The 27025-nt window shown below is 40.5% G+C and overlaps 1 long non-coding RNA gene across 2 annotated transcripts in view; it reads left to right on the top strand.

The window, feature by feature from the left end:
• The first annotated feature begins 272 nt into the window (after positions 1–272).
• Positions 273–27025, top strand: part of LOC134298247 (uncharacterized) — a 131349-nt gene continuing 104596 nt past the window's right edge. For both annotated transcript variants that reach the window (XR_010005214.1, XR_010005219.1), the window contains exon 1: positions 273–2752. This is a non-coding gene — a long non-coding RNA (uncharacterized LOC134298247). The remainder of the gene's footprint in view (positions 2753–27025) is intronic.

The following is a 27025-nucleotide window of genomic DNA, read 5'->3' as shown; positions in this document are numbered from 1 at the left end:
TACTGTAGTATCGAATGGAACCCAAGGAAGTAAAATCAAATGGAGGAAAAAGGAAGGACATAGAAGAAAGATGGATTGAGTAAAAGATGGAGAAAGTAATAATAATAATAATAATAATAATAATAATAATAATAATAATGCGGTTTTCTGGCATTGTATATTTTTGCCGCTTATGATACGAAATCCAGCATATCTATCTTGTTTGCTGTGTCATAATAAAATAATAATAATAATAATAATAATAATAATAATAATAATAATAATAATAATAATAATTTTATTACCAGCCTCTTCCTGAGACTCGAGGCAGGATACATCATTAAAACAACAACTAAAACACTATTAAAATACATATGAAAAGAGACACAAAATACAATTTAAAATTCGCTGATAAAATGCAGATTAAGACTCACAACTTAAAATTGACAGTAGGCTTTCCATCAATGTCTTCAATGACATGCCACAATTTGTTGAGGGTTTCACTTCTAACATATTTTCTAGTAAAAACTTTCTAGCATCAATTTGAAAGAGAAAACAATATATGCTGAACTCACTAACTTTCCTTTGAAAGTTCCCCCTCTGCTCTTTTAAAACATGCTATTTCTTTGCAAATCTATGATCTTTATTTACATCAGTGGCTATATCAGAACTCTTGGGATCCCAAATTAGTTAACAAAGAGTATGAACGTGTGATCTTCTGTGTGGCTTATGAGGAGCTTTGTACCATAATCCTTTCTTATCATGAGGATTTACTTCTGTAGAACAACTTTTAGGAGCGAAGTGTTAATTACCTTACTGTGTGACATTGAAGTGAATGCCAAAGCTTTCATTGATTCTAACAGACCAGAATTGCACTGTTGAGTCATGGCAAATTCTACTGAAGGCTTGCTCCTCTAGTCCAACCTGAAGAGTGAGCTTCCTTTTATGAAGTAGAACTCACACCATTCTACAAATGATTATATTCATCATTTTAAGAGTGTGATTGTATGACCCAGAAACCGAAAACTTAGTCTGAATTAATTAGAAGATGTTATGACAATAGCTGACTAGGAGCAGGCCCTTCAACGTTGCTTTAGCTTCTCCAATTGTCAGACTCACAGGGTTCCAGTGGCACTTAGCAGCATTTTGTTCCTCCAGTGTAATTTTATTGGACTGTGCAGGGGAAAATAATTTTTGACACTAGTGACAGATTCATGTAATCTTTAAATCTCTAATAAATCAGTAGAGACTAAGGCAGTCATGCAAGGAACTGTGGGAATGACATGGAGAAAATACCAAGAGCCAAATGTTCCGACTTCTGTTAGTAGGTGCTCAACTCAATGAAAGACACGTAAACATTTATTAGAAGGTTCTGATAGATCCAACATTTTCTTGAGCTGCTTTGAGTCTCCTCGTGGAGAGAAAAAGCAGGGTATAAATAAACATCACCATAATAATTGATGTGCTGGTTGGTGAGGTATACTGCAGTATCTCTGTTTTAAAAAGTGATTACTCTTCCGATGTTTGGTGCATTGCACCCTCCAGACCAGTTGTACTCAGCTTATGGGTCCCCAGGTGTTTTAGCCTACAATTCCCAGAAATCCCAGCCAGTTTACCAGATGTGAGGATTTCTGGGAGTTGAAGGCCAAAACATTTGGGGACCCATAGGTTGAGAACATAGAAACTGGGGACTGTAGCTTTAAAACTGGCTTTCTTTTTAGTAGAGATGAGAAGTATATTTGGATTATTAGAAAAATGTTCAAAAATGTGTTTCTGAAGTGTTAAGAAATTTTTCATGACCTCTGGCATGAAAAATCTTCACACTTCAGGACTCAATAAGTAAAGATTTCCCTTGGCATTAAGTCTAGTCACATCTGACTCTGGGGGTGGTGCCCATCTCCATTTCTAATTTGAAGAACCGGCGTTGTCCGTAGATGTCTCCAAGGTCATGTGGCTGGCTTGACTGCATGGAGTGCCGTTACCTTCCCACCAGGGCGTTACCTATTGATCTACTCACATTTGCATGTTTTCAAACTGCTAGGTTGGCAGCAGCTGAGGCTAACAGCAGGAGCTCACCCCATCCCACGGATTCAATCTGCCGACCTTCAGTCTGCAAGTTCCGCAGTTTAACCCGTTGCGCCACCGCGGCTCCTTACCTTATCCTAAATGTTGGTATGGTTGCTTTCTTCAGAAAGCAACATTTTTCTGTGAAAAAAATAATGTCTGCACAGAAATATTTCATGCACAGAAAATGCTGTTTTATGCACAAAACAAACACATATGAAACTGCAAATAATATTTGAAAATAGCACAATTTTCAAAGACTTCCTCACAGCAAATAAAACATTAGTAAGATTAGTTGTTATAGCCTTCAAAAAAAGAGAAGCACCCCCCCCTCCAGTTTTGAGTGACCTTGCTCTATTGTTTATGCTTCAACCCAAGGACTGAAAAACTAGTTATCAACAGAAGTTTCATTAACATTACCTAAAACAAGTTCATTATATTTAAAGAAAGGCATTTTCTTCATGCAGTCAAACGGAACGGTAAAATAAGAAGAAAGTGGCCATCATCAGCAATTGGTGAAAAGGAACTGGTGTGTGAGAGACAGAGGGATGGAGAGAGAGACATGAAGGGCAGAGCTACTGATCTGTGCTCACTGGTACTCAGCTGCAAATATGCTCAGCATCATTAATCTAACATTACCGAGTCTTTTGGCAGTACACAAAATAGTGATTTGAGAGTCAGAGTGCCCTGTGGAGTCTACTCAAGTGTGGTGAGTCATTTGGTATGAACTTGGCATTCGCTCCCCATATATTTTGTACCCATGCTGCTATAGGTCACTAGAATGCTTGGCCATGGTTTCTAGGTTTCACTCTCCAGCCTTCATGGTGTGAGCCTAACCATATAACTAAGTAGGACATGTACAGCCTACTTGGGATGCACACATCTGTGTAATTCTTCTTTTTGGATAACAACAGACACATTTACTTAATTTGTAAATGCAATTAGTGCTCATTAAAAAGTGCTTGCACCTGTATTGCTCAACCATCACGTCTATCTACTTTTCCTTCAACTAATGGTTGCAAAAAGATGCCTTTGGATTTCTATGTTAACATCTCCTTGCTTCCCTTTTAATTGTCTCTGGTACAATTATACAGCACTCACCACCATTATGTGAGACTTTACATTCACATCTCTGACCATTTCTGTCCAATATAATTTAGAATAGACATTTTAGTTGGAAAAAATCTTGTTTGCTTCACTGAGCATGGCGTTTTCTCTGCCTTCATCTATTGACAGTGCATGCTACAATGCATGATTCATTTGCTCTCTCATTTCATTATTCTGAGTTGTTTTGTGATTTCTGAGAGATTTTGGTGTTTGGCTTGATGGTTTATTGTTTAACTATTGTGGTTCCCCCTTTCTTCTTGTATGTATCCCTGATATCCCTTTCAACTAGCTTTTGAGAACTCATTTTTTTAAGGACAGGGTTTTATGAGAGTACTTTCGTCTTCTTACTGTACTGCTTTTCAACTGCTTTTTGTAATTTTAACTTTATGTTTTTAAATGATCTTGATATTTTAATTGCATTTTAATATTTATCTTTTGTATGTTTTAGCCTTGAGTCCTAGTTTTGAGAGATAAGGCAGAGTAAAAAAAAAATGGTAATAAGAAAACATTGTAACTTAAACTGCTGGACCCTGCTTCCTGCATGAAGGTCTCTTGAAATTGCTAGTGAAGTATATTCCAATTTTCATCTGGGATTCTTTTGGATGCTGGTGGAGTTTCATGGATCCTGGATCCTGGACAGCACACCTGCTCCATTCACCCATAAAGCCAATCAGTGCCCATTTGGATCTGTGATCGAGGTGAACTTAATGCTTAATGTCAACTGCCATCCAACAGCAGGGGAAAACATTGCACATGGAGATATTGAAACTCTCTTTGTGCAACTTCTAAAGAATGTCCTTATTTAAACACGAGTCATACATAGCCATACATTAAGTTACAAAGAGGTTTCTGTCTAAAGTGAGCCATTTTTATATACTGGTAAACTATGCAAAGGATTGCCTCGAGTCACTTTTGATTATTCGCCATGTAGACAGAGGATAGTGGGAATTTCAACCTGTCAGCACTTGTGTCTCTGAGGACATTTTAAAGTCAGATAATCATATCCACAAGCCTTGTATCTAAATTCAAACCCACTATCATGACTAAAGAGAACACACTGCAGATATCATAACTTCCATCAGCTCTTGTGATGCCTAGGGCACCTTTGGCCCCTGACCCTGTGGCCATTACTGTCCAGGATGAAGAAGACTTGGGTTTTCTCCCATGTCAGCAAGATTCAACTGCTTTCCAGATGCCTTATGTTGACATCTCTGAGCCAGAGCCAATTAAGGATGCCCTTGAAACAGTGCCGGCTCTCCTAGATTCTCTGGAAGGTTTAGTGTTTGATCATAGGCCATTTGTGCAAACAGAGAGATCGCAAAGACAAAGCTTGCGGAGAAGCGCCAGATGAGCGGAGCGTGGTGACTATGGCTAAGCCCTGTTCTCTTGGGAAGAATTTGGGAGTTAGACACCTGGTGCGGTGACTGTGACAAACTCAGTTCTCTTGGGAAGTTTTAGGGAGTCAGGCACCTGGTTTGGGGCAGCTTATGAATTTCAATAAAAGTATTGCGTTGAGAACTTTCCTTCGTGGTGTTAACTTTACTTCTAACTGAGAAGCATCATCGTCTCTAGCTGTTGAAATCCAAGCGGCCTGAAGGTGCGCTACTCTTGAGTAGACCAGGTGCTGGTCTACCTCCTTGCCAAGTTTGGACTGTGTTTCAGCTCCTGTACATCCAGTTTATGCCTTGCCCTGAAATCATGCTTTTGGACATTTACTCCAGAGAACTCTTCTTGCCACTTTGCTCCTTTTTCCCCACTCAATACTCAAGCCGAGTTTGAGTGTGTTTCGGTTTCTGGATTTTGGACTCTAATATTGAACATAAGACTTTCACTTATTAGACTAATTTTGATCTTTCCTGAAAGGTCAATTGCTTATTCAACTTTGCTGCTTAATTCCTTTTGGAACTTATTTTGTTTTAATAAAGATATTATATTGTTATTGGCCTCTGTGTTTGTTTTCAGTGCTCTCGCTGCTTAGGGGTGTAACAGCTCTAGTCATGATGTTTAATGATGAGGAATATGTGAATTAAACAAACTTTTTGGGAAAAGGTAATTAAACAAATTATTACAAAAAGGTTAAGAAAAAACTCAGAAATGTGTTTCTTAGGTTCATGTTGTGAAATAATGAATTAAGAAGATGTAGAAATTGATCAATACAGTTTTGCTGCTACATAATTAATAATAGCAAAATCATAGAAGGGTGAAAAATGTTACTAATAAAGGACTGGAGAGGAAAATTATTAGATTATATTCAAATGGCCAAGCTCTCCAATGGTATTTGAGGAGGAAATAATGAAGATTTTGCTGGAAAATGGAGGCTTGCATTTGAATATTTAGAAAGGAAGACACATGTAGACTTTAAAGTAAATGTAAGGGGAATTTATTAATATAAGGATAAGGGTAGATTTTTTAACGAGATATTTATTTCACATTGAGTGGTGTTGGATGTCATGGATGGTAGTTTATGGGTGGCAGAGGGGGTGGGTTTGGTGGACAGATTTATCTGTATTATGTGTACTTGATTCTTTTTTCTTTTTCTTTTGCATTCTGTATACAACCTTTACACAATAAAATATATTTTAAAAGGGAATATGGGAGTTGTAGAATTTCATCTGGAGGATCACACAAAATGACAAGGCAGGCTAGATTTGACCCACAGGCACTGAATTTAACACATGTGATGTATACAAAGTCAACCCCCTGTTTCCACAGATTCTGTACACATGGTTAGATTTTTTTTAATCCAAAAAACACATCTTGATTTTACCATTTACACAATTTTATTCTGTCATTATATATTATTAAACTAGAACATCCATGGATTTTAGTATTCATTGAATGTCCTGGAACCAAATCCCAAGAAATACTAGGACCTATTATAATAAAACAATTCATTTATTACAAGTTCAGCTGGGTTTTTTTTTTAATTACCACAGCCTGAAATCTATGTTGTATTTTCTTTTCTTTACCATTGAGGATAACACCACACATACCTATGTATCTTGGATTTTTTAAAATAAAAAAATGCAATTCATTCCCAACACTCAATATTGTGTTTAAAAAATAAATTGCCATTTTTCATTACACTAGAAAATAAACATGTTGCCTATTACATTCTTCATTGCTTTTTCATTACCCCCACTCCTTTTTATTTTTTTAAATAAAAGGATCTTAGTTCCATAAGAGATTGGAGAGGGGAATCAAACCTTTACAGTATGGACAGGTTCAGCCTATTCGCAGCTCCACCTAACTATATTTTTTCTGTTGCGCAGATAGATCATATTCTGAATTTTTTTCATGTTGTCAATCAAGCAGGTTAACAAGAAAGAGTAAAAGTGTGTGAATACAAACTCTGCAAATCAGAAACGTGGAATGACATAAATTATGCAATGTCTGGTGAAATTAAAATGCACTTGGGATTAATAAGAACTTTGCAGATAAAATGTATTTGAATTCTCTTAACTTTGGGTAATACAGTAGAGTCTCATTTATTTATTTATTTATTTCCAACATTTATCTCCCGCCCTTCTCACCGAAAGGGACTCAGGGTGGTGTACACAATTGGCAACAATTCGATGCTTACACATAATTAAAACATAGCAATGAAAATCCAATTAAAACAATATAAAAATATATAACATATGGTTAAAAATCCATTCACCCAAAATGATAAATTGTCTTTATCATTTAATCTTCAAAAGCCTGGGCACATAGCCATGTTTTTAGGGCTTTTCTAAAACTCAAAAGGGTTGGGGCTTGTCGTACATCTCTGGGGAGGGTGTTCCACAACCAAGGAGCCACGACCGAAAAGGCCCTGTCCCTCATCCCCACCAGCCATGCTTGTTAGGCAGGCAGGACTGAGAGCAGCGCCTCACTAGATGACCTTAGGGATCTTCCTGGCTCATAGGAGGAGATACGTTCGGACAAGTAGATTGGGCCAGAACCGTTTAGGGCTTTATAGGTCAAAACCAGCACTTTGAATTGGGCTCGGTAGCATATCGGCAGCCAGTGGAGCTGGCTAAGTAGTGGGGTGGTACTCTCCCTGTAAGCCATCCCAGTTATTAATCTGGCTGCCACCCATTGTACTAGTTGGAGCTTCCGGACCGTCTTCAAAGGCAACCCCACGTAGAGAGCGTTGCAGTAGTCCAAACGGGATGTAGCCAGAGCGTGGACCACCGTGGCCAAGTCAGACTTCCCAAGGAATGGGCGCAGCTGGCGCACAAGTCTGAGTTGTGCAAAGGCTCCCCTGGCCACCGCCAAGACCTGGGGCTCCAGGCTCAGCAATGATTCCAGGAGAACCCCCAGACTTCAAACCTGTGTCTTCAGGGGGAGTGCGACCCCATCCAACACAGGCTGTAATCCTATTCCCTGTTCGGCCCTACGACTGACCAGGAGGACCTCTGTCTTGTCTGGATCCACTTTCAATTTGTTCGTCCTCATCCAGTCAGACACAGCAGCCAGACACCGGTTCAGGACCTGGACAGCCTCCTTAGTGACAGGTGGGAAGGAGTGACAGAGCTGGACATCATCTGTGTACAGATGACACCAGACCCCGAAACTCTGGATGATCTCTCCCAGCGGCTTCATGTAGATGTTGAACAACATGGAGGACAGTACTGACCCCTGCGGCCCCCCACAAGACAACGGTTATTGTTATCTGTGGATAGTAATTGCACTGGCCCAATAGCCTCTAACCACTGCCCTCCCTTCCCACCCTCCTATTAGCCTCCCTGACCCTTAATTAATACCCTAGCTACTAACACACCTTGATCACTACAGATGTTGACTGTGGTTGTAACAACCTCAATGCCAAAATGCTATAGTGCTTAATTCAAGTCCAAAGGAGGGTCCAGCAATAGGTATTTGATGGTATCATAATAAATATTTGATATAATATAGGTGGTAAGCAGTTTAGTTCATAAAGTGCAGTGCAGCAGTTCAGTTCTACTGGAAAGTGTTTATTGGTGCCCCTTCTACACTTAAAAGTGCTTTAATGATGACAACACTGTCCCCCCAAAGTGTTTGACAAACATCTGATTTTTAAAGTGCTCAGCAGGCAGCAGCTCAATAGGACAGAAGCTATACAAAGTTCTTTCCCCTCCGTTCTTATTCACTCACCGGCGTGGAGTGGGGGAGGGAGGAAGCAGGACCGCAGCCAGAGGCAGGATGGTCCCTTAAAGTGAGCTCCAGTGCCCTCTTCCTCCAAGGTGTTTCTGGAGTTTGCCAAGTTCTTTCCCCTCCGTTCTTATTCACTCACCAGGGTGGAGTGGGGGGTGGAGGCAGCAGAGCTCCAACACTCGCTTATCCAATGTTCTGGATTATCCACTGCATTTTTGTAGTCAATGTTTTCAATACATCGTGATATTTTGGTGCTAAATTCGTAAATACAGTAATTACTACATAGCATTACTGCGTATTGAACTACCTTTTTTGTCAAATGTGTTGTTAAACATCATGTTTTGGTGCTTAATTTGTAAAATCATAACCTAATTTGATGTGTAATAGGCTTTTCCTTAATCTCTCCTTATTATCCAACATATTCACTTATCCAACGTTCTGCTGGCCCGTTTATGTTGGATAAGTGAGACTCTACTGTAGTTATGATTTGGTTTTTCATGCCCCAGAAGATGCAGGTGCTTAGCATTCATTAGTTCAATTGATGTTGAATAAATGCTAAGTTGTGTATGCTGTTGTTTGACTGAAAAAATATTAGAATTTTTCTTCTATGATCTAAATTTTAACCTTTGAATGTAAATAAACAATTTGAGAACCTGGAGATGGTTGTTAGTGTCTAGTAGGGCTGTGCACAGATCCATTTTTCACAACGGGCTCTTGATGATTCAGCATTTTTGGCTGCTGGATTGCCCGTATCAGCATGGGCAGCCCAGCCAAGTTTTTTTTTTCCTGGCTGCAACAAAACACATGGCTGCTGTATGCCATGTCTGGAAGGGCCCTCAGTAGATGGCTCATTTTATCAAAGCTGTATTCATCATTCATTCATTCATTCATTCATTCATTCATTCATTCATTCATTAAGGAGCACTGAACTAAGAGATATGGCACCTATTTTCTTCACTCAGAGAGCACTGATGCAACTTAGGAGCATTCAGTGTCATCTATGGAATTCCATAGACTTGAATTCACAATAGCAGTTACGAATCATTACCTAGAGTTACATATTCACAACTGATTCATTTTCACGATCTCTAAGTGTTCAATAATGTATGCATAAGCCACACAATCCAATACTGCAGAGTATGCCTGTCCTGTTTGGCACAAGTCTGCCCATGCAAAGCAGGTGGACATAGCACTGAATGAAACATGCAGAATCATCACAGGATGCCTTAAATCTACACCTGTTGATAAACTCTACAAGTTAGCTGGCATTGCCCCTCCTGATGTGCGACGGGAAGTTGCTGCTAACGGTGAGAGAAAAAAGGTCGAACATTGTGAAAGCCACCCACTGCATGGCTATCACCCTCCTCCCACCAGACTCAAATCAAGGAAGGGCTTCATGAGAACCACCACTCCTCTTGATGTTTCTTCAGCAGCAGCAAGGGTGTCCCTCTGGGCAGCTAAACCTGGCAATTCTAACTGGATGGCCCCCCAAGAGGGTCTTCCTCCAGGGGCAAACCAGGAATGGGCAACTTGGAAGTCCCTGAACAGACTCAGAAGTGGAGTGGGCAGATCAAAAGACAACTTGGCAAGGTGGCACTACCTGGCGGAATCCTCCACCACCTTGTGTGACTGTGGAGCTGAACAAACAACTCAGCATATGTATGCTTGCCCACAATGCCCTGCCTCATGTACGGAGGAGGAGTTGTTTAAAGCTACAGACAATGCAGTTGCTGTTGCCCGCTTTTGGTCCAAAACTATTTAGTTGCTTGTGATTTCTTTTCTTTTTTATTTTATTTCCATTATTTGAAATGTATTTGTTGTACCAATGCTTTTGACACGAAATAAATAAATAGCCCCACAATCCTGCTTTACAGGGTAGCAGCTACTGCGAGCGGCAAAGTCTGTTCTCTAATTGATTAGGACACAGAAGACTGATGTTTCCATCATGTTCCCTCCAATTATTTCTAGGACAAGAAGGAATTGTGACACAGATTCTGGATCGTACTGAGAAATTGCTTATGAAAGGGGTGTAGAAATGTCAGTCTGATGCACCCCAGTCAACAGGAAAGCAGATTCTGTTGCTCACAACAGCTGCTTACTGATAAGTCAGGATTGAGTGAATTGGGCTAGGAGATACTACTTAGTTGCACAGCTAAGATAGTTATGCAACTAAGTAGTGTATGTAGAATTATGGCCATTTTTCTTTGATAATGGATACATAGCAGCATGATAAACTTTGTCATGGAGGATATCTGCAAGATGTGTAATCTTTAATAAAGATATTATGACTGATGGTTTGTGACTTTAGTTTTTCTAAAGTAGGTAATTTGGACAGAATGTTTGCAGAGAACAGGCAGTGCGTACACTGAAGGCATGTTTAATCTTTCATACTGTGCTATGAGATTTTTTCTAGTAGTTGGTACATGAACATAGGAAGCAAGGGTATTACTGGCACTGATTCATTGTTAGGCAAAGAAAGCAATTTCAGAGTTATGATCTATTTACTGCCAAGCTCTTTACAGCCATGATCCTATACATCCTTATATTGTGGCACAAATCCTGTTGTTTTCCCTAGTAAACTTGGGTATGTGTTTAGGTCTCTTCCACTTTGTCCAGTGAAACTTGAACACAGCTATCTATTCCTGGATGAGACCTTTTATATTGTACAACCATGATGCATGGAAGATGATGTCAGAAATATTGAAAATTAACAGTGTATTTTAAATTACAAAAATTGTTGTGACTGCGCCTTCGGGGATTATGGTTGATGGTGATGGAATTCGAAGAGGAAGAAAAAACCCTCGTGATGAGGGTTCACTGGAGGAGTTGCGCAGGAAGCGACTTAGAGAGCTATATGGGGGATCTTCTGAGGAAGATTCAGATGGGGAGATGGATGCTGAGGAACAGGTGGTGGCTGGGGAAGCGGGCACTGAATGGGCACAGCCACCAGAGATGTCTGGGGATTTGGGGCCTATGGATACTTCTGAACCTGGGGTTTCTGCAGGAGCTGATCCCAATTGGGATGCTTGGAGAAGGGAGGATGGTTCTTTAAGTGTTCATGGGGCTAAGTGTGGGCAGGATGATTGGGACTCCGACGAATTGCTAGGTACTCCAGATCCACGAGCTCTAGCTGTGTGGAGTTCAGACTCTGAGTAGATTTGGGACACCTGGTGTTTGGGTGTGAGTGTTTGGTCACCCAGGAGGAAGGGGAATAAAATGGGAATGTTTGGCCACTGCACTTTGCGTGTGGCAAGGTGTTGCTGAGGCGCCATTGGGATCTCTGTGTTTCCATGAAGACTGGACTTGGACTATGATTTGAATCTGCTGATATCACCTAGCTTGGCTCTCGCTGTGTCTTATCGTGGACCTGTTTTGGATGACTGCACCCTCTTCGGACTTTGGATTGAATTTGACCTGGCTTCTGTCTACACCCTCTGACTGACGGCTACTCCCGGCTTCTGACTATTGGTTTGTCTTTCGGAATTTCTGCTGCCTCCTGACCTGACCTTGGATTCCTCTGACGATGGCTATTCATCATCCCTTTGAGGCTTTCGGCTTATCTGCACCGTGGAAGCAGCTTTATTGCTTTTCTAGTTTGTTTATTTTCCAGCAATTAACTCTATTTGTTTTCCAAAGCTGAATTGAAGCGTTATTTAGTTTTTTATTGAATGCCAGCATGGGAAATTAGCGTGGCTCATTTTTTGAGTTATTATTGTCCAATCTACTCTCGAAACACTGAAAAGTGAAGTGTTTCAAGGATATTTCCTGTGTTTATGTTATTTTCTGGCTTATCTTCGGAATAAACTCTGTTTTGTATGTTAACTGGCGTCTGACTCTTGACAGATTGCCACACGCCCAAACAACAACAACAGAGAGAGCCAAGTCAACATGGCTGGGCTGGATGACAGGCTGGCCGCTTTGGAATTGGAATTGGTAGCCTTAAAGAGGGCACAGCAGATTAAAGGACAGGTCATTGTGCCTGAACGTTTTGACGGGACCAGAGAAAAACTACCAACTTTTTTGGCTCAAGTGGACTTATATTTTTTGCAAATATCTGATCTTTCGTTTCCTACAGACACTAACAAAGTTGCATTTATTTTAAGTTTATTAACTGGGCCAGCGGGGCGTTGGGCAATCAATGTAATTAGGGGCAATAGCCCAATTAAGAATAATTTGGTGGACTTTAAGGCAGCTCTTAATGAGACGTTTGGAGATCCTTTACAAAAGGAAAATGCAGGTTGGGCTTTATATCGGTTAAAGCAGGGTAAAGGGTCTTTAATTGATTATTTGAATAAGTTTAATTTGCTTAAGCATCAACTGGACTGGGGAGAACATGCTTTTATGTTGGTTTTTACTGCTGGGTTGAATGAATGTTTACAGGATGAGCTGTCTCGTGTGGAACCAGCTCAAAATTGGGATGAGCTGGTAACCAAAGTTTGTAGGATAGAGGCTCGAATGGAGTTCAGAAAGAAAACTCGTGGGACTCCAGTAGTGGAGTATCATGCTAGTGCCTCTGTGAACTCTGGGGAAGAACCCATGTAGCTTGGGATGCAACGCAAATTGTCCCAAGAGGAGAAAGACAGACGCAGATGATTAAGGTTGTGTTTGTACTGTGGAAATGGGGGGCATTTTGCTCATGGTTGCACTCTGAAATCATCTCAGCTGCCGGGAAAAGGGCAGCCCTAATGCGCCATGAATCCAGCGCATTAGGGCCTATGATGCAATTGCCTAGGGGGAATAAGCATGTGTTTGTGGCCATACAATTGTGTCTAATGGGTCAGAGACCAGTTAGTACCCAGGCATTTTTGGATTCAGGGGCTACAGTTTCGTACGGAGACCAAAGCTTTGCGGAGAAGAATAAAATTCCAATTGTGAAGAAGAAAGTCACAGCTTGGGTGGAGGGTGCTGATGGAAGGTTGTTACATTCCGGGATGGTGGATCAAGAAACAGCGGGTGTAACCTGGCAAGTGCAAGGGCAGAAGGGGATGTTAACTTTTGATGTCACTGCACTACCTAGATATGATGTCATTTTAGGCATGGACTGGTTGGCACAGGTCAATCCTCGGGTGGATTGAGTACGCAGAACTATCAGTTTGGACCCGCCGGTGTGTTTAACACTAAATGAAGTTGGTGGGGATATGGAGAGAGTTCCATCTTGTTATCAGGACTTCTGGGATGTGTTCTGCCAAAAGGAAGCGGATAAATTACCACCACATAGGCCTTATGATTGTGCGATCAAATTGGTGGAAGGTGCTAAGTTGCCTGCAGGCAGGTTGTATGCGCTTACTGTACTTGAAAGACAGGCTTTAAGAGAATACTTAGATGAGAACTTGCAGAAGGGTTTCATTAGACCTTCTAATTCGCCTACGGCCGCTCCAGTCTTTTTTGTGGTAAAAAAGACAGGCGACTTGAGACTGGTGTGCGACTACCGTGTGCTAAACAAGTACACTGTTCGGGACAGGTACCCTTTGCCTCTAATCCCTGAGTTGTTGTCTCGGGTTCAGGGAGCTTCCATCTTTACGAAGTTAGATCTGCGTGGGGCTTATAATTTGGTGCGTATAAAGGAAGGGGACGAATGGAAGACAGCGTTTAACACCTGTTTCGGCGCTTACGAAAATTTAGTAATGCCGTTTGGGCTCTGTAATGCTCCAGCGGTATTTCAAAGATTTATTAATGATGTGTTCCGGGACCTTTTAGACAAATTTGTGGTGATTTACTTGGATGATATATTGATTTTTTCGAAAGACGCTCGCGAACATGGGGAACATGTGCGTCAAGTGTTGTCCAGGCTCAGGGCAAATGGGTTATTTGCTAAGGCCTCCAAGTGTGTTTTCCATGTGTCTGAGGTGGAGTTTTTGGGACATGTTATATCTGGGAGGGAACTGAAAATGGACCCGAGAAAAGTGGACGCTGTCAATACCTGGCAAGAATTAACATCCAAGAAGGATGTACAAAGGTTTTTGGGTTTTGCCAACTACTATAGGGAGTTTATTCCGCACTTTGCACAATTGACAGTGCCGTTAACCCAACTCCTGCAAAAGAATGGACTATGGAGGCCAAGAAGGCTTTTGAACAACCAAAATGTAGTTTTCAGAATGGGAACATTTTAGTACATCCAAATGTGAACCAACCATTCATTGTTGAGGCAGATGCTTCTAATTATGCTCTGGGAGCAGTACTCTCGCAGAAGGACCCGTCTGGTAGATTAAGACCTTGTGGTTTCTATTCTAGACAACTCACTGCGTTTGAACAAAATTATACGATTTGGGAGAAAGAGTTGCTAGCGATCAAGGTGGCCTTCGAAGTTTGGAGGCATTGGTTGGAGGGGGCAAAACATCAGATAGTGGTCCTATCTGACCATAAAAACTTGGAACATTTGCAAACTGCAAGGAAACTGAATCAGAGACAAATTAGGTGCGCATTGTTCTTTTCCAGGTTTGACTTCAGGGTACAATTTGTAGAGGGGAAGCAGAACTTGAGGGCTGATGCTTTACCTAGGAAGCCTGAGTTCAAAACTGCTGAAATCCTTCTTGAACAAACCATTTTACCTATTTCAGTGTTAAATGTGGTACAGGACAGGCAGGATCTTCATGAACGGGTGTTGTCTTCTCAAAAAGAGGATAGGTGGACACAAGAGCAGTTGATATTGCTCTCTCAGGATATGAGAACTATACTGCCTAATTTACAGGATGTGGACGGGGTGTTATCACGTAATGGGCAGATTTTCGTGCCGCCTGGTAAACTACGCTTGGAAATCATACAAGCATATCATGATGAGCCAACTGCGGGACATTTTGGCAGGTTTAAGACTGTGCAAGCCATTACTCGTCATTATTGGTGGCCCAAGATGAGGCAGGATATTTTAAAATACTGCGATAGCTGTGCTATTTGTCTACAGTGTAAACATCCAGTAGGTAGGCCCTGTGGTCTATTGTCGCCTCTGCCAGTCCCTGAAAAGCCCTGGCAGATTATTTCCATGGACTTCATTACTGATTTGCCTAGGGTGGGTGGCTACACTTGTATTTGGGTGGTGGTTGATTTGTTTTCCAAGATGGCTCATTTTATCCCATGCTCTAAAGTACCGGCGGCTACAACGTTGGCCAAATTATTTGTGCGCCATATTTTCCGTCTGCACGGGGCTCCAGAGGTTATTGTTTCGGACAGAGCGCCGCAGTTTGTTTCACAATTTTGGAAACAGTTCCATGCGCAGCTTGGAACTAAACTGAACGTCTCTACTGCATTCCATCCGCAGACTGATGGGCAGTCTGAACGGGTGAACGGTCTGTTAGAACAGTATCTGCGCTGTTTTTGTTTGCAGCAAGCTGGGGATTGGGTTCAATGGGTACCGGTGGCAGAGTTTGCGTATAACGCGGCGACACATAGCGCTAGCCAATACTCGCCTTTTGAAATCATGTATGGTTGCCATCCACGTGGAGTAGTAGCGCCTGCGCAAAATACTGTGTCGCCGGATCCAGTGTATCGTTCCAGTGAACTCAAGGCCTTGCAAGACGTTGCGAGGAAGCTTCTGGTGGAAGCTAAAGCAACGCAAAAGTCACAAGCTGACAAACATCGTCAGCCTGGAGTGGAATTGAAAGAAGGGGACATGGTGTGGTTGTCTGCTAAGCATATCAGGACGCATGCGGGGAAATTTGGGGCTCGGTACTTAGGTCCTTTCCCCATTGTTACTAAGGTCTCTCCTGTGGCGTTTCGATTGCGATTGCCTTCCACGCTGAAGGTTCATCCGGTGTTTCACCGGTCTTTACTGAAACTGGACACATCATGTAACAGGCCCTCAGTAGTTACAGAGGTCTCGGATCCCACATTAATTCCAGTGGGTGGGGCCTTTGCGGGGAGGGATAGTGTTGTGACTGCGCCTTCGGGGATTATGGTTGATGGTGATGGAATTCGAAGAGGAAGAAAAAACCCTCGTGATGAGGGTTCACTGGAGGAGTTGCGCAGGAAGCGACTTAGAGAGCTATATGGGGGATCTTCTGAGGAAGATTCAGATGGGGAGATGGATGCTGAGGAACAGGTGGTGGCTGGGGAAGCGGGTACTGAATGGGCACAGCCACCAGAGATGTCTGGGGATTTGGGGCCTATGGATACTTCTGAACCTGGGGTTTCTGCAGGAGCTGATCCCAATTGGGATGCTTGGAGAAGGGAGGATGGTTCTTTAAGTGTTCATGGGGCTAAGTGTGGGCAGGATGATTGGGACTCCGACGAATTGCTAGGTACTCCAGATCCACGAGCTCTAGCTGTGTGGAGTTCAGACTCTGAGTAGATTTGGGACACCTGGTGTTTGGGTGTGAGTGTTTGGTCACCCAGGAGGAAGGGGAATAAAATGGGAATGTTTGGCCACTGCACTTTGCGTGTGGCAAGGTGTTGCTGAGGCGCCATTGGGATCTCTGTGTTTCCATGAAGACTGGACTTGGACTATGATTTGAATCTGCTGATATCACCTAGCTTGGCTCTCGCTGTGTCTTATCGTGGACCTGTTTTGGATGACTGCACCCTCTTCGGACTTTGGATTGAATTTGACCTGGCTTCTGTCTACACCCTCTGACTGACGGCTACTCCCGGCTTCTGACTATTGGTTTGTCTTTCGGAATTTCTGCTGCCTCCTGACCTGACCTTGGATTCCTCTGACGACGGCTATTCATCATCCCTTTGAGGCTTTCGGCTTATCTGCACCATGGAAGCAGCTTTATTGCTTTTCTAGTTTGTTTATTTTCCAGCAATTAACTCTATTTGTTTTCCAAAGCTGAATTGAAGCATTATTTAGTTTTTTATTGAATGCCAGCATGGGAAATTAGTGTGGCTCGTTTTTTGAGTTATTATTGTCCAATCTACTCTCGAAACACTGAAAAGTGAAGTGTTTCAAGGATATTTCCTGTGTTTATGTTATTTTCTGGCTTATCTTCGGAAAAAACTCTGTTTTGTATGTTAACTGGCGTCTGACTCTTGACAAAAATGATGTACAGGCACTGAAAAAGTTAAAATGATGCAATGACTAAGCTAAACCAGTAGGGTAATATAAGCAGGTGTGCCTGTGAGTTACTTGCTCCTCTTGTGAAGACTTCCTTCTGTGTAAAGAATGCCTCGGTGTAAGGAGTGCTGTGTTTGACTACTCCAAGGAGAGAGTTGCTTCAGTTTAAAGATTGAGAAAGAGAAGCCCAGCGTGAAGGCAAGAAGCTGAAGCAAAGATATACTAAGGAAGTATAAAGAATTTTGTTTAAGTTATGGAAACCTTGTTTTTGTTAATAGTACAACCATATTATTTTTCTACAAGAAAAGCCTCCAAAGGAAGATAACAATAGTCTGTGTATGTCTTTATTTCATCTTATACTGGCTACTGGTTCTGGGTCACGCTGCTGCTGCTAAATGAGCTACTCTGCTGTATAAATTTATGGTAAGAGTCTTGTATTATTAAGCCCATTCCACAAACAGATGAGGAAGCAAATAACTGTACTAATGGTGAAATCCCATTGAGAACAAGGAAGCAGATAATCACAATGGATCCTGGATCAGTACTGCATGAAATAGATGTTGCCATGGGTATGCTGATATTGTTCCTGTCCAAATATTACCAGACTGTTACAAACTTTCACAGACATGTAAGCCTGCCACAATTCATAAATTAGGCCTCATCCCATGTCAAAGGGAAAACTTGATAGACTGTCATTAATTATGGCATCATATGCAAACTCAGTCTTTCTGACTAATTCTCTTGTCTCAGCATGTTTGTACCTACTGCACCATCAGAGATTGGATTGGATTGTCACAGAGAGAAGGTTTACATTTGTGAAGAGATAGAATAATAGGGAGGCCTGTAACAGAAAAAATATATAGAGAACTTATATTTGTGTCTGAGGACTTTAGAATGCTCTTCTTTGTGCTACAAATGCCAGAACCACATAGGACAGAACTATTACATTTAGACTGGAATTATATTATTACAAATCTACGGTCTGGATGGACCCAAAAATGGCAAGTATAATTTCCACTCCTAATCAGGACAATGACATTTCAGAAGGATATAAAGTTTAGTGCAAGAGCAGCCTTTACAGGTTGGAAATGTCTGTGAAAGAACCCTGGATTTCCTATGTGTGGTGTGCTTGTTATTTCCATGTCCTTCAAAAAAAGCAATGGGATTGCAGAGCCCCAGTAAAACCAGGTACTGTTTTTACAAATCACCAGTGACAAATTCACCCCCTCCACAGACAGCTTATCAATAAATATTTTTTTTTGGAAAAGTCTGCATTTTTCCATGCATAGATTGGTAGTGATTTTTTTAGATGGCTTCAAATCACTCACTTTGGTAGATTCCCACTTCAATTGGGACAATCTCTCTGTAAAGCCACAGTATGTTGAATATAGGAATGTCTCAAGACCTTTTACTGTTTGAGGCAGAGAACAAAATGCCATGTAGAATAACTGACATTACTGGCAAGTGATTTTTAATTCAGCACGGACGATTGGATACATTCTCCATTGCCATGAGGATAGCAAGCTCTATTGACATTTCTTTCTAGTTTCATCTGCTCTCCAAAGCCTGCTTACTGAGAAGTGCCTCATTCTGCCTAGCTCTAGGACTGTGCTTCTTCTTTGTTCAGATACATCCGGATTCTGCAACTGATAACCAGGTTGCATAAAAGCAGTACATAGAATCATAGAATCATAGAATAGTAGAGTTGGAAGAGACCTCATGGGCCATCTAGTCCAACCCCCTGACAAGAAGCAGGAAATCGCATTCAAAGCACCCCCGACAGATGGCCATCCAGCCTCTGTTTAAAAGCCTCCAAAGAAGGAGCCTCCACCACATTCCGGGGGAGAGAGTTCCACTGCCGAACAGCCCTCACAGTGAGGAAGTTCTACCTGATGTTCAGATGGAATCTCCTTTCCTGTAGTTTGAAGCCATTGTTCCGTGTCCTAGTCTGCAGGGCAGCAGAAAACAAGCTTGCTCCCTCCTCCCTATGGCTTCCCCTCACATATTTGTACATGGCTATCATGTCTCCTCTCAGCCTTCTCTTCTGCAGGCTAAACATGCCCAGTTCTTTAAGCCTCTCCTCATAGGGCTTGTTCTCCAGACCTTTGATCATTTTAGTTGCCCTCCTCTGGACGCTCTCCAGCTTGTCAACATCTCCCTTCAACTGTGGTGCCCAAAATTGGACACAGTATTCTAGGTGTGGTCTGACCAAGGCAGAGTAGAGGGGGAGCATGACTTCCCTGGATCTAGACGCTATTCCCCTATTGATGCAGGCCAAAATCCCGTTGGCTTTCTTAGCAGCCGCATCACATTGCTGGGTCATGTTTAACTTGTTGTCCACAAGGACTCCAAGATCTTTTTCACATGTACTGCTGTCTAGCCAGGTGTCCCAAATAATAGAAAGGAACCAATTCTAATCTAAAAAGAGATTGGCTGGAACTGTTAGCACAAAATGACTGCAATTTGGAACCTGATTGGTTACCAGCTATTGAATGGTGAGTTAAATCCCATTTATCTATTTTAAGTGGGACTAACAGCATTACAGGTGGGGATTATGTGGTTCTACAGAAGTTGTTGAAATGGGACTCCCAGCATCCCACTGGCTGTACTGGTTAGGGCTGAATTGCAGTTCATAATCATCTTGTCCCTAGGTTCCCATGCCTAAGCAATTGGATTCTGGCCGTTTTATATATACCTGTGTTGATAGGGCATTGTGAACACAGTGCTATATTCAGCATTGACTCTGAAGAGATGAGGCAAAAATGCAGACGTTAAATAGAATTCATCTGGCGATTTTGCCTTCACTGAAATATGACCCCTTTTCTGAGGTGCAGATGTGGCTATTTCTGGCACTTATGATTTGTCCAACTAAACTAGTGTCATCTTTACTTTACTGTAAAAACAAGTCCTGGGGCACCTTAAGGATTAACAATATGTATGACAGAATCAGCTTTTGTCGACTGGAGTCCACGACATCAGATAGATGGTACGTTAACCTCACTTGGCAGGTATATCTCTCTACAAGGGCAAAAGGGGAGGAAGTTTGTAAAACAGCAGAGCCAAAAGGCCACAAAATGCAAAGCATAGCAGTAGTTCTGTCACATTTTGCCTCTGTACTCATGTACAATTAACCTGCCAATGGAAGAGAAGGTGTCATCACTCTGACAAAATAGACTTTTGCCTACAAATGTTAATGCTAACGTATTTGTTAGCCTTTAAATCACGACAGGTTTCTTGGCATTTTTGCTACAGTGTGCTTGTACAAGTGTTCCTTGAGAATTCATTTTATAGAAAGTGTCACATTTGCAGAAAGTGGGTTGATTTATTGAACTGACAACACATTCTAAATGTGCTCCACAGCCAAATTGCATATCTTAATAAAAAGAAAAATTAGGCATGCCTCATGTGCAATTCTGCACACTGAACTTGCAAACTTTAGTCCTTTGCAGAGACATTTTCTGCCTGACATGTACATTTCTCTTATATGCATGGAAAGTCTTTATCATTTAAGATGCCTGCTTATGTGGAAGCTGAGTCAAGAGACAGTCAAATGAGTTGTTCAAGGTCACAATAATAGGTTTCAAATTTGAATTCAGGACCCATGACTTTTGGTTCACTGCAATGCAATTACTTTTTACAGAAGAAGAAATTTAGATAACCCAAGATTCAAAAAAGAGCCTTGAAGCACCATAAATCATAGAATTGGAAGAGATTACAAGGGCCATCCAATTCAACCCCATTCTGTCATGTAAGAAAACACAATCAAAGCACTCCCAACAGATGGTCTCTGTTTAACAACCTTCAGAAAAGGAGACTCCGCCAACCTGCGAGGCAGTATATTCCATTGCCGAACAGTTCTTAATATCAGGAACTTCTTCCTAATATTCAGATGGCATCTCTTTTCCTGTATTGCTCCATATGCTAGTCTAAAGAGAAGCAGAGAACAGGCATGTTCCATCTTCAATATGACAATCTTTGAAATATTTAAACATGATCCTCAGCCTCTCCTCTTGGGAAAAGCTTTGATCATTTTTGTCACCCTTCTCTGAACACATTCCAGCTTGTCAATGTGTTTTCTGAACTTTGATGCCAGAACTGGGCACAGTATTCAAAAGTGAGGTCTGATCAAAGCAGAATGGAGTGGGATTATTACTACTCTCAATCTAGACTCTACTCCTACTGATGAAGCCAAAGATTCACATTGGCTGGATTTATACTGTATACTGCATCACACTTTTGACTCATGTTCAACCTGTGGCTTACTAAGACTCCTATATCCCTTTCACATGTACTGTTTTCAAGCCAGGTGTCACCCATTCTATATCTGTGCATTTTATTTTTTCTGCCTAAGTGTAGTATTGTATATTTTTCCCTGCTGAAGTTCCTTTTGTTAATCTTGGTGCCATTAAGGTCTTTTTGAATTCTATTCTTGTCCTCTGAGATATTAGCTATCCCTACCAATATGGTGTCATCTGCAAATTTGATAAGCAGACCTTCTATGGTGTCATCAAAGTTATTTATAAAGATGTTGAATAGCACTGGGCTAAGGGTTGAATCCTGTGGCACCCCAATGGTCGCTTACCTTTTTGAGAGACCCATGTTGCCTTTAAGTTATCACAACAACACCATTTTATCTTGGAATTGAATAACAGCATAATTTTTCCATTTTAGTAAATAAACATCATTCTGGGATGGGGCAGTACCTCTGTTTTGATGGTCCTGAAGGTGGTCTCTGAAATATTGGACAACTATTTACAGTATTTATTACAGTATTTATATTCTTCCCTTCTCACCCTGAAGGGGACTCAGGGCAGATCACATTGCACATATACGTGGCAAACATTCAATGCCATTAGACATACGACATATATAGACAGACACATATAGACAGACACAGAGGCAATGTAACGTTCCACCTTCTGGCTTCCTGAGGGTATGCTTGATTCTAGCCATGAACTCTTGGTCAGTAGTGATTTATTGCAGCTGGCTACTAACCAGCTGTACCACAGCCTGGTTCAGTAAGGACAACTGATTCCTTACCAAAGATGATTACAATTAAGAAGATAATCAAATTAAAACATTAAATAATTCAGCAATGTACTTGCTAACCATAGCCAAAATTCTGTTGGGGGGTTATGCGTGTGTAAGTAAGCATGATCTTTACAATGCTATGTAGTGAAACCCACCAGTTCACAAATCCTCGGGCACTTACTTGAGCTTTTTGCCATTTTATAAAATGACTGCCATGTCTGGTAGGGATGAGGGAAAGGGCCTTTTCGGTTGTGGCGCCCTGACTCTGGAACTCCCTTCCAAGAGAAATCAGACTAGCGCCCACACTGACTTCCTTCAGGAAAGATCTGAAAACCTGGTTTTTTTTAAACCACTTTTGACTAAGAAGATCATTAGAGTGAGCCCCTACCGTTATTTATATCCCAGCAACATGCACCTTATTGCTGTCCCATGCCATTAGAAATTCTAATACATTGCACTTTGTTAACCTTATCCTTTGCCCTTTAGTCTGAAGATTGAAGGACCAATTATATTGCTCCGGGTTACTGAACATGTTTTAAATTGTTGTTGTTGTGTGTTTTATTCAGATGTATTTATTGTTGTGTTTGGATTTGTTTTTACTGTTGTATTTTATTACGCTGTTGGGTTTGGTCCCCTTGTAAGCTGCTCTGAGTCCCCTCGGGGAGATGGGGCAGGATATAAGAATAAAGTATTATTATTATTATTATTATTATTATTATTATTATTATTATTACTACTACTACGACTACTACTACTACTACTACTACTACACCATTGCATATAATTTGATGATTTTACAGAACAAAGGAACCAAACCCCAGTGGATACCATGGTCTACCATACACATAAAGTCATATCAAGTAAAAGGTGATATAGGATTTTGATGAATAATAGTCACAATCAGAATATATCTATGCTACTTGGAAGATGCTTCAAAATTTAAGCAAGTATCTTGATTGTTGCTTAAATTGCAGTTTTCCTATTTCAAATATCCAGACAAAGGGCTTTTCAAGCAGAGAAAGGCCCGCCATGCTGTTAACTCAGCAAGAAATAATTTTTAGAAGAGCTAGGAAAATAAGAAGTCCTTTCTGCTAAGATTTCGTGACATGAGAAAGGAGTTAGGAAGTCTGGAAAGGGCACTAGTACAAACCCCTAAAAAGAACAAAATGTGGGAAAACAAAACTGGGATATAAAATGGGGAGACCGGACTCTTGGAGGGTATTAGTATACCTCCATAGCATCAGGTACATGTAAGTTACTCTATAAATATAAAACAATACTAGTAATTTTGTGATACAAATGTGCAATCAAGAAGCACCTTCAGAATCCAAACCTCAGAATAATTCATTTATAGCGCATTTTACAGGCAGCATGAAAGCGAAACAACTTCTGCTTGGAATTGTTACTGTTATTTTAAGAGAGTAGTTGAGACTGGCCTCTCTTCTGTCCTAGAGATCAAAGTGGTCAATTTTGGGGATTCTGAGCATATTATTGACATTTCTGTGTTAATGTTTAGCGTTGAATAGCTCTAACATTTTGATGCAACTTTTTATTTTTTTTATTCAATTCTAATTTTTGTGAATTATAGCAAGCACAGCAGATGAGGGGAAAACGGTATTTTCAAACAGAAATTCTGCTCTATTACATCTGCAAAAAAGAGAAATATTCAAGTTGTTCTCTCAGTGAAAGTGAAAGGTCCATAAGTCTCAATTTTGTAACTTGTACTTCCTCAGTGTGAGAATCAGTGACCTGTATAAGACCTGAGCCAGCCATTTGCAAGTGTTTGCTATATCCAGAAAGGTCCTGGCATCATTAAATGTAGTAATTTCTCACAAAAAGAACAGAGCCTAGCGTTTGAACAATTCATTCAAGGTCAGAGTATATAATAGAATATGTTAGTTCTCCAGCTTTATTATGTTTGCTTGGTCCACAATACATTTTACCTCACATTTGATGTTCCTATATAAATGTTGTTATGCAGTGACAAACATTAGAAATTCTAGGTGTGAATGCCACAAAGTTCTGTGAAGAAGCCACAATGAACCTAGTTTATCCTACTCGGGAGGCTTTATCGGAACTGCCTTCTATCTAATTGCTAGAAATATTGGTCATCAACCCATGAAGAAAAGAGCACTAATGTTTCCTGTAGTTAGATGCCCTACACTTTTGGTACATCCTTACTCCACAAAAAGAATGATTAAGAAATTTATGACTTTCAAACTGACCCTTTTCTATTTCAAACTTCTAATAACAATGTAATGACCTTCTCTAACCCAGATGCTCATTGCAGATGCTCATTTTTTGGTTTTCTTACAATCAAAGTAGTCTGAAGCTAATGCAGAATGTATAATAAATGTCTCCATAATCCACATGCTCTCCTGCTAATGAACATAACACAGCTATCCTAAGGATTTCAGATACATATATTTATTATTCACAAACAGCAGGTAGAAAACTTTTGTTCTTCCCACATGTGTTTGTAGAATTCCTTCAAAAAGAGAGAGAGAAAGAGAGAGAAAGACAGAGAGAGAATACCACTCCGTGGGCATTACTCATTCTGAGCACTGGATAATCATGACTTTAATAAAGGTCGGAGAGTGACACTACACAGGAATGGGGGGAGATTTAAATCATATTTTTTGTTTATGCTTTCAAGTACACTTCAAATGATACCAAATGCAAATATATTCCTCCTTTAAAAATAATAATACAGTTACGTCCTGCATTTTTGGAACTATATTAAAGAAAGTACAGCATGTTTCTTCTCATGCAAAAATTTTCATTTGCTATCATTTCAATTGAACAGTCAAACAAACTGAAATCTGCAAGCATCACCCCACATCAATATTATAAAAATAGACTGCTTCAGTCTAATAAATTATTGATTTCCCAGAGTATTTTTAAATATACATTGATATCCTATCATGAACCACCTCACACTGGGAATTGTAGAGCACATTGAGGAGAATGAAAATATTTTCCTTTTAAAAATTAAAGGTAATTGCTGAATCATTAAATATGAAGCATGTTTCTAATTGTTTTGATATACATTTTCAGACTTGTTTGTGTTAAGAAAATTCACAAAAATGTTAACAGTACAATATGTAGAACCAACTGTTGAGAAATGAGAAAGAGAACAACTCAGTCCCAGGCCCCTTCTACATAGCCATATAATGCGTTTTGAAACTTGGTTATATGGCAGTGTAGTCTCATATAGTGCAGTTTAATTGCATTGAACTGGCAGTTTCAAATGGCATTATATACCAGTGTAGATGGAACCCCAGGAAAATATATTTCAGATTAAACATTTATATATCTGTGCTTCAACACTGAACAAAAAGTATAAACCACCTTATCAGTAATTTTTACAACTCATTGACATCAATGTGTGAGTTACAATTGTGCTAAACTGTGCTTATTGAAGCAATCCAATTCAGGTTCCTAAAAGAAGACAGACATACCTGAAAGACACAATCTCATTGTTCATTGTATCCTACTTTTTCATGGTGATGACTGTATGCCTATTTGTCTTCCTTTTAACCTTGATATTTTCCCTTTAGTACAAAGGCCATGGTTGATACCCAATGAAGTTGTTGATACTTGGCAGCATCAATTTTTCCTGATTCAGACTGATAGTAGGAGCCTAACCCATTTGCACTATAACTTTGCTGATAATGTTTTGCAAGGGCTTCAACTTTTGGGTCTTCCATGTCGATCTTTGTGTATGTGCCATTTTCTATCTCACATCTGTCACTTCTATAATGACAGAATGTTCTCTACTGGTGGTCATCAAAATGATCAAGACTGCTGAGCGCCATGTTGTTTAACACTATATCTTTTGGAAATCTGTGGGGTGTACAACTTAAGTGACACAGGACCAGCAATGCTGCCATGCCAACAGCACACACAGCAATGTATTACAGTGACCTTTAAGTATACAGTGAGAAAGGAAAGAGGGTGGCACCCTTGACAATACTTTTAAGAAGTCTGTACGTGTCAAGAAGGAGAACACAAGGTACATCAGTGTTTTCACATTTCACTAAAAAGAACTCTATCTAATGTGAAAGAAAACTTCAACATTTGGTTTTAAGAAGACATTTGAAAATCCCAACATGAATCTTTACTGAGTAGGTCCTCTCTCTTCTATTATTCAATGTGCTTGCCTCATTTTGTCCCCTTTCTGTTCAGTCTTACAAATCTCTCTATAGAGTAACATTTTAAATGGGGAACCTAACTTACATAATATCCCTTATGAATTCTCAGAACATCAAAAACTCAAGAGGAAGAAATGAAGAAGAATCCTTTACTTCAGTAAACTATCTTATTTCTGGAGGGGAGTGAGTGCAGGAACATTGAGGATTTATGCCATATTCCAAAAGATAGTGCTTAATATATCGGTAGGCCATTTTATATCAGTAAGCAATTGATTGTGTCTGCCTCACCTTCGTCAGACCTGTTTTAAGACATTGATTGGGGTCATAACTTTCTTAGGGCATTGCTCCAGTTCATATTGGGGTCTCTCTGTAAATTGCATATTTAGACAATGTTCACAGACTGTTTCAAAAAGAGCAATAAAAAGTAAGGATGCAGCTGGAACTCTGAAACCAACAAAACCAGAAGAGATCTGAAAGCAAAATGAGCTGCTGGAATTTAAAACCCATCTGAAGACCTATCTCTTCCAGAAGATCTACCCAGTCAGTTTAATCATGAATTTTATACTCATGATTAAAGCCAACCTTA

This window comes from Anolis carolinensis, chromosome 1, assembly GCF_035594765.1.
Source record: "Anolis carolinensis isolate JA03-04 chromosome 1, rAnoCar3.1.pri, whole genome shotgun sequence".
Lineage (NCBI taxonomy): Eukaryota > Metazoa > Chordata > Lepidosauria > Squamata > Dactyloidae > Anolis > Anolis carolinensis.
This window is presented reverse-complemented; position numbering and strand designations above follow the sequence as displayed.